Source organism: Leptonychotes weddellii, chromosome 15 (genome assembly GCF_054177405.1).
Source record: "Leptonychotes weddellii isolate Sample4059 chromosome 15, ASM5417740v2, whole genome shotgun sequence".
In the NCBI taxonomy this organism is placed as follows: Eukaryota; Metazoa; Chordata; class Mammalia; order Carnivora; family Phocidae; genus Leptonychotes; species Leptonychotes weddellii.
Window position 1 is genome coordinate 25,163,316 of NC_138383.1, and position 13,644 is coordinate 25,176,959.

A 13,644-nucleotide genomic window follows, 5' to 3' on the forward strand; every position below is an offset into this window, starting at 1 on the left:
ATTGTGCAAGACTGTTGAATCTCAGATCTCTACCTCTGAAACAAATAATGCAATATATGTTAAGAAAAAGAACAAGAAGAAGGTAGCAGGAGGGGATGAATGAAGGGGGGGAGTCGGAGGGGGAGACGAACCATGAGAGACAATGGACTCTGAAAAACAAACTGAGGGTTCTAGAGGGGAGGAGGTGGGAGGATGGGTTAGCCTGGTGATGGTACTAAAGAAGGCACGTTCTGTATGGAGCACTGGGTGTTATGCACAAACAATGAATCATGGAACACTACATCAAAAACTAATGATGTAATGTATGGTGATTAACATAACAATAAAAAATTAGTAGCTCTAAGACACTTGGTGGTAGTGTTCATGCAAAACCAGCTGAACCAGCTATGGAGAAGTGGTAACAAAGGTTAAATTGTTTTGGAGTCCTAGAGATTAAGTATTTTTAAAAAGAGATGCTTAAAATAATGAATAAAAATATTAGTATAAAGGTTGTATTAAAATAAAGTTAGCTTAGCTGAAACTCTTGGTGTCAGCTCCGGTCATATTTCATGGGTCCTGAGGTCAAGCCCCAAGTCGGGCTCCCCACTTGGTGGGGTATCTGCTTGAGGATTCTCTCCCCCTGCCACTCCCAACTCTCTCTCTCATGCACACTCTCTGTCTCTCAAATAAATAAATAAATCTTTTTAAAAAAACTACTTTAAAAATAAAAATTAAAAATTAAAGTACCAGGAAGTGAACCCTGAGAATCACCAGATGGTGAATTCCATGAAGTCTGTCCATGAAAACTGGTTATACAGTACAATTCATGAGTTTCTTAGAGCTCTCAAGCTAGGATGTTGATGTTTTAGGTAATGTCCAGTCTTGGTTACCTCTCCTATAAAGGCAGGCATGACCCAAGCATTTTGCCTGACTTTCGTAGTGGTCCAGTTGACTGTCCAGGGAGAAATCATCCCATTCATAGTCAGCTGTAAAGGTGACCTTTAGAGTGAGGGAGGTCCTTTAGAGTTTAAATCAAGTCATGGGGCTTTAGGTCACAGGGCTTCTTTGGATTCTGGAGAAAGGGACCACCAGCAAGGCAACCTAGTGTTCTGGTAGGGTTCTAAAAAAATGGGTTATATTTTTTGGTGATGTAAATTAGGCAGGAGAGTAAGTATTAGAGAAGTAAGTTTGGAGGACTCTATCCTGATATTGAAGAAAATTTAAAGAACTGGAAATCTGGAAGGGATTGACAAACTGACCAACATAACAGGATTTACCAGATAGGTACCAAAATATGGGGTTTGGGTTTTGTTGTTGATGTTGTAGTTGTTTAGTGGGGAGAGGAAGTCAATTAAATATTTATCAGACAGTGTTTGCATATCATCAGTTATCCACAATTTATAGAGAATCAAAGTAGCTCAAAAACAATGGACAGGGCTAGAATCTGATAATCTGGAAGACCTGGGGACAGGTGCTGAGGGGGCCACATGTTGCCTGGGGAAGAGGATTCAGCAGCTATATTCCTATGGAACTATAAAGACGGAAGGAAAGGGGTGGGCCACCACTGCAGGCTCAGAAGATTCAGAGGAGTCTAGAGGGTCAGTCTTCTAATACACCCATCAGAGATCCCCATTCATTCCCAATGCAAGGATTTCAGGTTTTCCAAACAAGGGATCTGACCTTGGCATTAAGACCTACGTTGGTTAAGTGTTTAACCATCTTTAAACTTCAACTACTCTGACAGTTAAGTTCCAGCTTTACCCTCTGGCTGGCGGAAATGACAAGCTCTTCATAATGAAAAAGACCCTCTGGCTTTCTCTTGTCCCCAGCTATTTATTATCTTTCTATGAACAGAGATTCTTAAGGAGTGTTTGTGAGCCAGCAGGATTAGCATCATTCGGGAACTTTTTGGAAATGTAATTTCTGAGCTCCACTCTTGATCTACGGAATCAGAAATTCTAATGTTGGCATGACGCAATCTGTGTTTTAACAGGCTCTCTCAGTGATTCTGATGCACCCTAAGTTCGAAAACTACTGTAGTAGTGCATCAACATTGCTTAGCGATAACTCTGACCCTAGTATCCTTATAGCCACTATTTTCTCTATGTATCTCAACTGCCTAATATGTTAGAGCTCCCAGCGTATTTCCATCCACCACATTCCTTCCTTATTCACCACTGCTGAAACTTTTAACAGACCACAGCCTTAAGCCAGAGCCCTTCTGTGCTCCATCTACTACCAGTGGTGGGGTCCTTAGTGTCAGCCAAGTGCTGGGCAGTCCAGCTCCAAAAGCTCATTATCATCTCACTTGCTTTCTCAGACCACTTCCAGTATTGTCACAGCCCAGGTTCTCTAGAAGCAGAGCTTGAAATAGAGCTTAGGGTGCCAGATACTTAGTAAAAGTCAACATCAGTGAAGGTAATAGGGAGGAAAGAGGATTGGATGGAGAGAGAAGTTGGCTTAGGATGCAAAACTTGGCAAAACTCTGAATTCGACAAGAAGTTCTAAAGCTAATGCTGCCCATCCCAAATTGGTCAAAAAGTGCCAGCCCTTTATTACCCCGCCATGCTTGGTCACCAGGTGTAGGCTGACTCAGGAAAGGCATGACCTCAGGCAAAATGTTCTCTAAAGCCTGAAGCTGATCAGGAAGATGAGAGCTAGAGGTTATCTTTAGACCACACCGTCTGTGGCTGAGCATCAAGTTCTTCCTCTAAAGGGGACATGGGTGGAAGATCCCCAGTGTACTACAGTTAGTAACTTGCCTAAATTCACATTATAAGTAGGTAGTAGAGCCAAGCTTTGAAGCCAGTTAACCTGGCCTTCACGGTCCCTGGTTGTCACCGTCTTGCTTCAGCACCTAATGGCTAATGCTGTATCACTGAACAACTTTAAACAAGGTGACAGGAATAGACTTGATTTTTAGGTAGATTCTCTATGAAGTATTAGTAGGTATCAATAGTTTGAGATTCCTCTTATTTGCTAGATTTTTATTAGACTCATTTTCCCCATCTGTAAAAAGTCCTTTGCCATCTATGAGGTTAATTCTTACTTTTCTGAGATAAATCCAGAATGTTCACAGTTTCCCTATGGGAGGACTACCTCTTTGAGGGGAAATTTCCCCACCCTGTTGCCCTGCATTTCACATTTCCTTGTGATTCTCTCACTTTGATTACTGGTGTTACCAGAACATTTTTCTTTTCAAGTTGTATCTTAGAGATTCTGGGTTTCATTTTAAGATAGAAGTACATATTTTCTTAAGACATCCTCATGAATAGGACTATGTGAGGAGAGAGATGAGAAGAAAGACAATCGTTGATTTCTTCATAAGAACAGAGCCTCAACTATTTCTCTTTTAAGGATTCCTTTTAAGGGCATTTTTATACTATAGGTAGGAAATAATAAAAATGTTTTCATAAAAAACAATAATTCAATCACCAAATTTACTGTTAGTCTAAATTCTAATTCTTGCCTAAAGTAAATGCATAAGAAATATTTCTTGAATGAATGAATGAATCATTATCATCCCAGTGCATCTTATACTTTGAGTTATCTTTCCAGTCATGGAAATGATTGTCCCAGAGAATGTGAATATTCTTACCAGTAAATCATAGAGGCAAGAAATGGAAGCCAAGAAATTCTTACTTCCTTAGGTCTCAAGTCGCCATAAACTTTCTTCCATGCTTCCATATTCATTTAATCTGTGTCTCATTTTCTCAAGTTATACCATGTTTAAGGGGGAAACAGAACAAGCATACAAGCAAACTGTGCAAATGTCTCCCTTCAGTTCTGCTTTGGGTTACTGCTATCAGCAGTTTGTGAGCAGAATCCCAGAAGAAAGCAGATGGCACATCGAAATCAGAATAATTCAAGAAGAATTTAATAAAAAGACTATTTAAAAGGGGTAGGGGAACCACAAAAGATAGTGAAGTGCCTGGTTTAGTAACAGTTTAGCTGCCATATACTCTTAGGTCTGAAGAGGTGGTTTCCAGAACAGCATGCAGAGATCTAGCTGCCTTTCAGCACCTGAGAATCTTTGGTTAAGAGACACAAGAACCCATGGCTGCCCTGCTGGGAGGGAGCTGGTGTGATGAAATCTCCAGCCTCACTCTCCTACCTCCCTCCAATCTGCTGCCAGGATTTCCCTGGGCCACAAGCCTTCCCTCCCAGGAAACCAGAGAGCAAGGGAAGTTGTTGGTGGCTTGCATACAGACCGGCCTGGGAGGGGCAAGGGCAGGAAGAAGTAGGATAGAGAGTGCATCTGCAGGGGCAAATGGAAGTTTTTCAGCATGCTTTTATTTTTTTACAATCAGCAAAATGAATACACGCTGAATTGGGACTACTTATATGACCTGATGTTCATATGAAAGTGATGATAAATAAACCCAAAGTTTTTAATGTGTGAGAGAACACTAACCTATCAGAATCTAAGAAAATAATCTAATTAACAAAATTTCTGGAACTCTAATGCAACCAAAGAATTCTTTGCTCTGTGTGTGTCTGTTGTACGTTTTTTGTTTGTTTTTTAACTATCTTAATGTCATAAATGAGTCATGAAATTCCTAGCTCAACAGCTTGGGAATGATACAAAAATCCAGATTTCTGCAAGTAGAAAATTCTCATTGATTATTTGAATCAATTCTCATTGATTTAAGTTTGCTTTCTATATTCAGAGACTGACGAATTTTAATGTAAAGGGCTGAACGGTAACTATTTTTGGGTTAGCAAGCCATAGAAGTCTCTATCACAGTTAGTTACTTTGCCATTGTAGGCTGAAAATAGCCACAAATAAATGGGAATGACTGTGTGTCAGTAAAACTGCATTTACAAAAACAGGTGAACTGGCTAGCCCATGCATTCATTGATCAAAGGAGAGAAAATGGTTTTAAACAGACAGATGTGGGTCCCAGGCCTAACTCCTATACTTTTAGCAGACTGGCCCTGGACAAATGGCTTATCCTCTAAACAAACTCTCTACCTCAGAGAGTCCATAAAAAACATAAGTAAAGTGACCTGGTACAGATCAGCCACTCAATAACGGGTAGACACCTTCCTTTCTACATATTACCAAAGAAAATATGGAAATTGAAAAAATGAATTTGGCTCAAATGTGTTGAGCTACTTTCAAAGTGGGTCAAAAGGTCTCTAGGGAAAATCTGGAGCATCCATCGTCTAAATAAATTCCATGGAGAAAGATACCACATAAAAGTGCCAGAGTTTTAATTTTTAAAATGAGCAACTTAATATCTTGAGCAGAATTTAGTGGATTTAAAAGAATGGGCTGCATTATTATTGCCAGCCGGGGACTATTTAATTGGGAGTCCTTCATCTGCAATACAAAAAAGCAGCAGGAACACAATCAGCTAGTAAAGAACAAAAAAGGGTATCAAAGAGGGTGGGGAAGAATAAGCCAATGTGTGTCTAGAGAGACAGAGAAGCAGAAAAAAGGCATGGCCCCAAAGGAACTCTCAGCATTACTCAGAAACATAATCTATAAGTCAGTTTCCCCAAAGCATGTTGTGATTTACTCAAAACCTTCCACCTCTATCTCCTCTCTGCCATTATTCATAAGATTTCAGCAAACTCAAAATAAATTCTCATCAGAAAAAAAAAAAAATGGCAGACACCTTTGAGCCCATGTTGCCCAGTCTCTTTCTCCCTAAATGAGGCATTATATCTTCCAGAAATTTCCCCACTGCCCAAGCCTGGATAAATGCTCCCTTCTAGATATTCTCCAGCACACTAGCTATCCTTATGGCAGGACAGCATGGCCTTTCTATTGCTCTATGTCTCCCACTCATCCCTAAGCTCCTGAAAGGAGTCTCTGTGCTGTCATCAGAGTTATGGTCACAGCTAATAGCTCAGTGGATGGCTCGCCCAAAGCTTGATAAATATTTGTTAAATATAGAATAAAGAGGTGAATGTGAACTAGATGGGATTCCTTTTGTCTTTTGAGATATTTCTGTCTTCATTCATTCCTAATAAACAAATTACCATACTTAATCTCTTGAATTCCTATTTTCTAGATTTGTGACTACTTCATCTTGTTGGAGTCTAAGTTGTATGATATGTGTGAAGCACCTCTCTCTCTCAGAGTCTGGTGGTTCACTCAGTGCATTTTAGCTCTTCCCCCCCTTTCAGGTCAGTATGCTGCTAACCTCAATAATGTCTTTTTTTTTTTTTAAGATTTATATATTTATTTATTTATTTATTTGAGCGATAGAGAATGAGAGACAGAGAGCATGAGAGGGAGAAGCAGACTGCCCACCGAGCAGGGAGCCCCGATGCAGGGCTCAATCCCAAGACTCCAGGATCATGACTCGAGCCAAAGGCAGACGCTTAACCAACTGAGCCACCCAGGTGCCCCTAACCTCAATAATTTCTTAATGAAACATTTGCCTACAGTTATATTTGCTTTTGCCATTTTCTTTTTAGTAAACTTGTTGTTGTTGTTGTTTGTTTGCACTGAAGTTGCATGCATTCTAGACGAGGTCACAATTAACTTTGCTTCACCCGAAATTACACTTGAAAGCCATTTATGCCTTTGAAATGCACTCCTTTTTAAAATCAGCAAATCCAATACCTTATTGCTCTTAACTGATCTCCAAGTGGTATGTACACCAAGTAGGGAGTCCATATATTATCAATGGGAATCCTTACACTCACTCACATGTAGATTTATGATAGGCAATAGGGCCAAGAGTGCAACTTTCAGCAATAGATTTTTGGTGTCCCTATTCTGATCTATAATGATTAGCCTATAAAGTGGAGAAAATAATAGTATGCAGATCATGGGGTTGTTATAATAATTAAATTAGCTAATATATGGGAATCATTTTCAATAATACCAAACACAAAGTAGCCAGCATGTTTGTGTTAATTATTGTTACTATTATTATCATGTGGATCATTATAAAGAAATATTGGAGGTCTCTGAAATGTGGATCTATAATGACAATAGCACATCGGTAAAGCACTTTTCAATTCCAGAGTACTATAAACTTTCTCCATGAAGATTTTATTTAATCTGTACCACTCTCCATTTTACATATAGAGAAAGTAGGCTAAGAGCAGTTAAATTGTTTTCCAAAGTCACACAAAAAGTAAATGACAAAAACTCCAAATCTGACTCCATGTTCAGCATTTATCCACCATATTCCAGCTAAAGCAGAAAGAGGTATTATAGGGGCGCCTGGGTGGCTCAGTCGTTAGGCGTCTGCCTTCGGCTCAGGTCATGGTCCCAGGGTCCTGGGATCGAGCCCCGCATCGGGCTCCCTGCTCCGCGGGAGGCCTGCTTCTCCCTCTCCCACTCCCACTGCTTGTGTTCCCTCTCTCGCTGTGTCTCTCTCTGTCAAATAAATAAATAAAATCTTTAAAAAAAAAAAAGAAAGAAAGAGGTATTATAAACTTGTAGACAACAGGTAGAATACAAATTTAAATTACAATCTGACTGTAGTGAGATCATTCACAACCTTTTTGGTGTTGGCTCGATATCCTCTTATACTTCTTGTCTCCTGTAAGTTAGACCCTGTCTGCACAAGCATTGCACAAACCACTCAACTAACTACTTCATTTAAAAGATCACAATGTCAGCATGTGTACACCATTGGGAAAAATTAATTTTAATATGGATCAAAATGTGGTAGCACACCTGTGAGAGATTTGAGAGATTTGCAGTGCTCTGGGTAGGAAGCAGATATCAAATTGTCTAAGTTTCATTTGATCCCAGATCTTCTTTTTTTTTTTTTAAAGATTTTATTTATTTATTTGACAGAGAGAGACACAGTGAGAGAGGGAACACAAGCAGGGGGAGTGGCAGAGGGAGAAGCAGGCCTCCCGCGGAGCAGGGAGCCCGATGCGGGGCTCGATCCCAGGACCCTGGGATCATGACCCGAGCCGAAGGCAGACGCCCAACGACTGAGCCACCCAGGCGCCCCTGATCCCAGATCTTCTGAGCTAAACAGTAGAGTTTACTTATTCATTTGCTATTTTTTTTATTATACTAATGTGACTTCTCTAGAAATATTTAAATAGTAAATAAAGAAAATTGTTTTTAAGAGTACTACTGTCATTCATAAAGATGTCCTGGTATACAGATGTCCTGTGGACTTTGGAATTCTCTGTCCATTCATGACAATCAATGCATAAATTCATTTCCTATAGCTCTGTTTCCATTTTGTATTAACTGAATAGCACGTGTGATCTTCTCTGATAGGAATTGGTAATTTGCCATGAAATAAGGATGTGTTAATTGTCACAGACTTCAATAACACACTTTCATTCACTGTATATTAACAGATCCCACTGCATCTTTCCATGTACTTTTGAAGTTCTTTTTTCTTTCTATAATATGTATTAAGTGCAGGTGTGACACTCAGGTCAGTTGTTAACTGACAATCATTTGTATATTAAAATTACCTCTTAAAAATAAGACAGCATCTCAAGGCAGATGGATAACATCAATGCAGGGCTCTTAAGCGCCATTATATGGTGATTGGCCGCTGCTAATTGACAAACACATCTACGTCCTGTATTAGGAACAGCCTGATCCAACCTCTCGCAAGTTAACTGATGCATTCTGATAGAATCTACAAACCCCATTTTCTGAATTAACCCACTGGAGATGAAAGAGCCAATGACGAGAATCTTGGTTCAAAGGATCTCTATCATTGCTGTTTGCTATTTATGCACTTCCATTTTTGTCTGCAGTTCAACTTTACCTTTCTTATCCTTTGAGTCCCTAAGTTATTCTTTTGCAATACCATATTCTGATGTGGTATCAACGAATTCTATGTCGGTGACTCCCAAATCTTTATCTTTAACCTTGATTTCTCTTCCATGATCCCAGCTATATATGCCCACTGACTCTATATGGGGATCCCACAAGTACCCTGGCATTAAAAAAAGAATTTTCTCCTGACATATCCAAATCTTTTCTTCTCAATTTTTATCCCCAAATACATTTCAGACCCATCTTTGGTTCTTTCCTCTTGCCCCTCTGAAACTAAAAACTGTCAAGTCTATCTCTGAAATGTCACTCCAGTATGTTTGCTTCTCTCTATCTCCATTGCTAATGCTTTCCTTCAACCCCCATTTCTTTTTTCTTGCACGGATCCAGTAGCTGTTTCATTTATCATCCCATATCCTGTCACTTCCTTTTCCAAATCATTCGTGAGACTGTCTAAAACACAGATCTGATCATGTCATTTTTCTCTTAAGTAAGCTTTCTCTTCTTTCTTGCTCAGTGAATGTCTTCTCAATCTTTCAAGACCAAAGTCAACTGTTACAATTCCTCTATATCCTTTCTTGACTTCTCCAGGCAGATTTAGTCTCTCTTGTCTGAATTCCAAAAGCCCTTCTAAAAACATGTTACAGCACTGTCACTTCCTCTGTATACTGAAGTGACCAAAGTAATACAGACTAGTACTCAGAATTTTTTTTCAGGATCCCAGGCTTCTGATGGGTACTGAAATTCTTACTGTTAATCACCAGTAGAATGCAAGCTTAAGAGAACATAGAGTTAGTTTGTGTAAAGGGTTGAGATATTTTCTGCAAGAGTGTACCAGGAATTGCAAGCCCCAACCATAAAGGACAGTGTCTGTATGTGTGTGTGTGCCTATGCTCACTAAACCCAAAACCTCAGAATATATTGCCCTGGATTATATAAAGTGGTTTTTTCTTCTTGTTAAACTAGAACCCACAGAGTGTATTTTCCCAGACTTTCTCACTCAGATCATCTACTTCTGAGAACTATGAACTAAAATCAGCCTTGCCCCACCTCACTTTCCTGTTTCTTGTCCCATTTCCCCCCCTTCATAACTAACCTAAGTGTCCATATCCTCCATAAGTTCCAAAATATAGGAACAGTCTCACTTTTATCCCAACCTTCCGGCTAACAGTGTATAAGGACTTTATTTTTGTTGTTCCACTTGGTTAGAATTTATTTGACAACACTTTGACATCTGTTTAATTCAGTGTCTGGTACCTGTTAGGAGTAGGTACTAAACGTGTATTTGTTGAATGAATGAACATATTATTATTATTTTTTAAAGATTTTATTTATTTATTTGACAGAGAGACACAGAGAGAGAGGGAACACAATCAGGGGGAGTGGGAGAGGGAGAAGCAGGCTCCCTGCAGAGCAGGGAGCCCGATGTGGGACTCGATCCCAGGACCCTGGGACCATGACCTGAGCCGAAGGCAGACGTTTGAGGACTGAGCCACCCAGGCGCCCCAACTGCTGTTCTTTTTCTTTTTTTTTTTTTAAGGGAGAGAGAATTTTTATTTTTATTTTTTTTTAAGATTCTACTTATTTGACAGAGACACAGCGAGAGAGGGGACACCAGCAGGGGGAGCGGGAGACGGAGAAGCAGGCTTCCCGCGGAGCAGGGAGCCCGATGCGGGGCTCGATCCCAGGACCTGGAATCATGGCCTGAGCCGAAGGCAGACGCTTAACGACTGAGCCACCCAGGCTCCCCTGAACATATTATTTTTGTAAAATATTTTGTAAAAAGTTAGTCTTAGGTCAAGAAGTGAAGATGTAGGTAAATAAGCCCTAGATATAAGTTTAATATGACCTAGATTCTCGGCCAAAGAGAATCTTAGAGCACATCAAATGGGGTTAAGTCTTACGGAAACATACCAGAAAGACAGCAAACAAGCCTAGAAAGGATTCTAGGATAGCTCTGTGCTTGCACGGTAGTTATTCTATGTGCTGTTTACTGCCCTTCCATTATCTCTGACTATTCAGTAAAGTGTTATTAATGGTTACAATCTGGTCTCAGAGACAGAAAATTAGAGAAGTTCTGTGCTCATCTGTGGGAAAAGTGATGCAGAAAAGAAGAGTTTCCTGGTCCTTGAGTAGTGCTCCCTCTTCTTATAGTAGAGAAGAGTGAAGAGTAGTAGATGTCACTAGCAGAGGGCAGCTGCATGAGGAGGAGGAGGAGAGATTGAGCACACCAAAGAAAAGTTATCTTGTACCATCATAATCAGCATATGAAAAAGAACTATGGTCTTATATCTTAGCCACAAGCACATAGAGGCCTGGGATATTGGGGCTCACATATTTTCTTTTCTGTTTTCACTATTTTACTACTTATTATTCTACTTTTACTCCAAGGAAAAGATTATGCCATTTTTATCTTGGTACTCTGAAGCGTATTTTTATGGAGGCAACATAGATTGGACACTTACCACAAATCATTCATTCATTCACTCACTCAGTCACATTATTTGATACATGTTTACTAAACATTTAACATGTGCGGTGCTCATAAAACAGGCAAATATGGTAAAGACAAGGTGTATGAAAAGTGTTCATTCTTTTAAGAATGGGGAATATTGGTGTTCTCTTTGGCAGCACATATACGAATATCAAAACAATATAAAGAAGATTAGCATGGCCCCTGTCCAAGGATGACACACAAATTCACGAAGTGTTCCATATTTTTGTGGGGGATAGAGACCCCAAGTTATGGAATGAATACATCACAGGAATAAAAAGCACAGCATAGAGAACAGAGTCAATAGTTTTGTAATAACATTGCATGGTGACAGATGGTAGAGTTAAGGTGTGGTGAGCATAGCATAATACATAAATGTATAGAGATGTTGAATCACTCTGTTGTACACCTAGAAGTAATGTAACATTGTGTGTCAACTATACTCAAAAAACTAAAAAAAAAAAAAAAAAGAATGGAGAATAATGGGGAAATGGCTAGTGGAAAGGGATATTTCTAGGCTTAAGTAAGACATTCCTGGGGCTTCCATACAGCGTCTCCTTTTTCAGAGAACAGGATGCATGCCTAGGGGTGGGCCAGAGAAGGTCTTGTTAGAACATTGCTATGGCCAGCCAAGGTCATACACTGGAACCTAGAACATTGCTATGGCCAGCCAAGGTCACACACTGGAACCTAGAAGGCCAGAGTCTAAAAAATGTAGAAAAATCTTGAGGGATGAGTCTGGGGGACAGTCACTCTTTGGTGTAGAAAGTCAAAACCAGAAAAATCAGAGTGAATGATAAGTCATAGGGTAGGGGTGGTACTAAGCATGGATCTAGGGATCCCAGCCCAAAGCATCTTCTGGTGGACCAGAAGAGATGAGTTATGAGCTGGGTTTAAAGGCTGACTACAGTTTAATAAGGCAAATCCTAGCTCTTCCTGGGAAGGGCATTAAGGCTTACCATAGAGGCTGGAAGCAAAAGGGGACAAAAAAAAAGAATAGAAGGAGTCGGTGAAAAGCTGAAATGACCATCAGTAATCTATAAGAATAATTCAGTCTGTTTTCATTTCTGTATTAGGAGTTTCAAGAAAGACCCATATCAATGGGGTTTCAGGGGCATAAGCTGTTTGTAAATTTTAAAATGGAGAAATTTACATGCGTAAGTCAGAGCTAAGGAAATTATAAGAATTTTGCCCAAATAAGAGTTACAGCTAATCTCCAGAAAATAAATCTTAGAGTAAAAATATGGGTAATATCTTCATCCAATCAATATGCATAGCAGAGATTCCCTTCAAATAAACAAAGCCCTATGAGGACAGAGAAACCTTACATGTCCAAGAGAGTGGAAACAGGAGAAATTGGTTCTCCCCTGGAAATATAGGATGGAAAAATGGGTCACTGACTTATGACTGAAGTGTTGGCATGACTGGTGTTGGCATAAGTATTAACATTCACTCCTGCCAACTCTAAATACTGACCTAAAGGTATTTTGTCTTATAATTTCTTGTTGCATAAATTTTTATTTATGCTTTTATCTCACCCACTAGAATAGTGATTTTCAATCCTAGTGTACATTAAATAATTTTTCTTTTGCTTTTTTAAATAGATATTCCAGGGCTCTGCCTACAAAAATTCCAATTTAATTGGTGTGGGTTGGACTCTGGTCACTAATATATTTTTTAAAGATTTTATTTATTTATTTGACAGAGAGAGAGCATGAGAGCACAAGCAGGGAGCAGGGCAGAGGGAAAGGGAGAAGCAGATACCCCGCTGAGCAGGGAGCCTGATGTAGGACTCGATCCCAGGACCCTGAGATCATGACCTGAGCCAAAGGCAGACAATTAGCCAACTGAGCCACCTGGTCACTAGTATTTTTAAAACTTTCCTAGGTAATTATAATGTGTATTCAGAGTTAAAATTTCCACAGCTCATTAAAATATCATTAACTGCTAAGCAGAGTTCCCAATGGATTGTTTTGGGCTGCTAGAAAAATCTAAATATAAAATTGAGGATCACTGCTTGTTAAAGATTATTTTAGAATGAAAGTAAAGATTTTCTAAAATGTCTTAAAATATCCACAATAAGAGGCTTCTGAGTCAAGATATCTGAGAATAATCATTACCTCCCTTCTTCCTCAAAATCCAAAAGAAATAATCCAAAAGAATAATCCAAACTCCAAAAATTCCAAAAGAAAAGAATTTTAACATTGCAGTACTAGGAAATTGAGGAAATTCCTGTCCACATGCCAAAATTATAAGGAATTTACAGAAAATAAAATGATATGATGAAGAAACTAAGACCCAATGCATACCTGACATGTGACAGATGAAAAGGCAAGTTTTCCACTCACCAAATCCTGGAATAACAAAAGATAAGAGGCAGCAGGAAAGAGAAGCAAGAGCCAAACATGGGGAATTTAGCAAGTAACTAATTAAAGGACTGGAAAAC

The 13,644-nt window shown here is 39.4% G+C and overlaps 1 non-coding gene across 1 annotated transcript; it reads left to right on the forward strand.

Annotated features, from left to right (window-relative positions):
- The first annotated feature begins 11,319 nt into the window (after positions 1–11,319).
- Positions 11,320–11,426, forward strand: LOC145717475 (U6 spliceosomal RNA). The gene has a single exon (XR_014140714.1). It is a non-coding gene; the product is annotated as a U6 spliceosomal RNA (small nuclear RNA).
- The last annotated feature ends 2,218 nt before the right edge of the window (positions 11,427–13,644 follow it).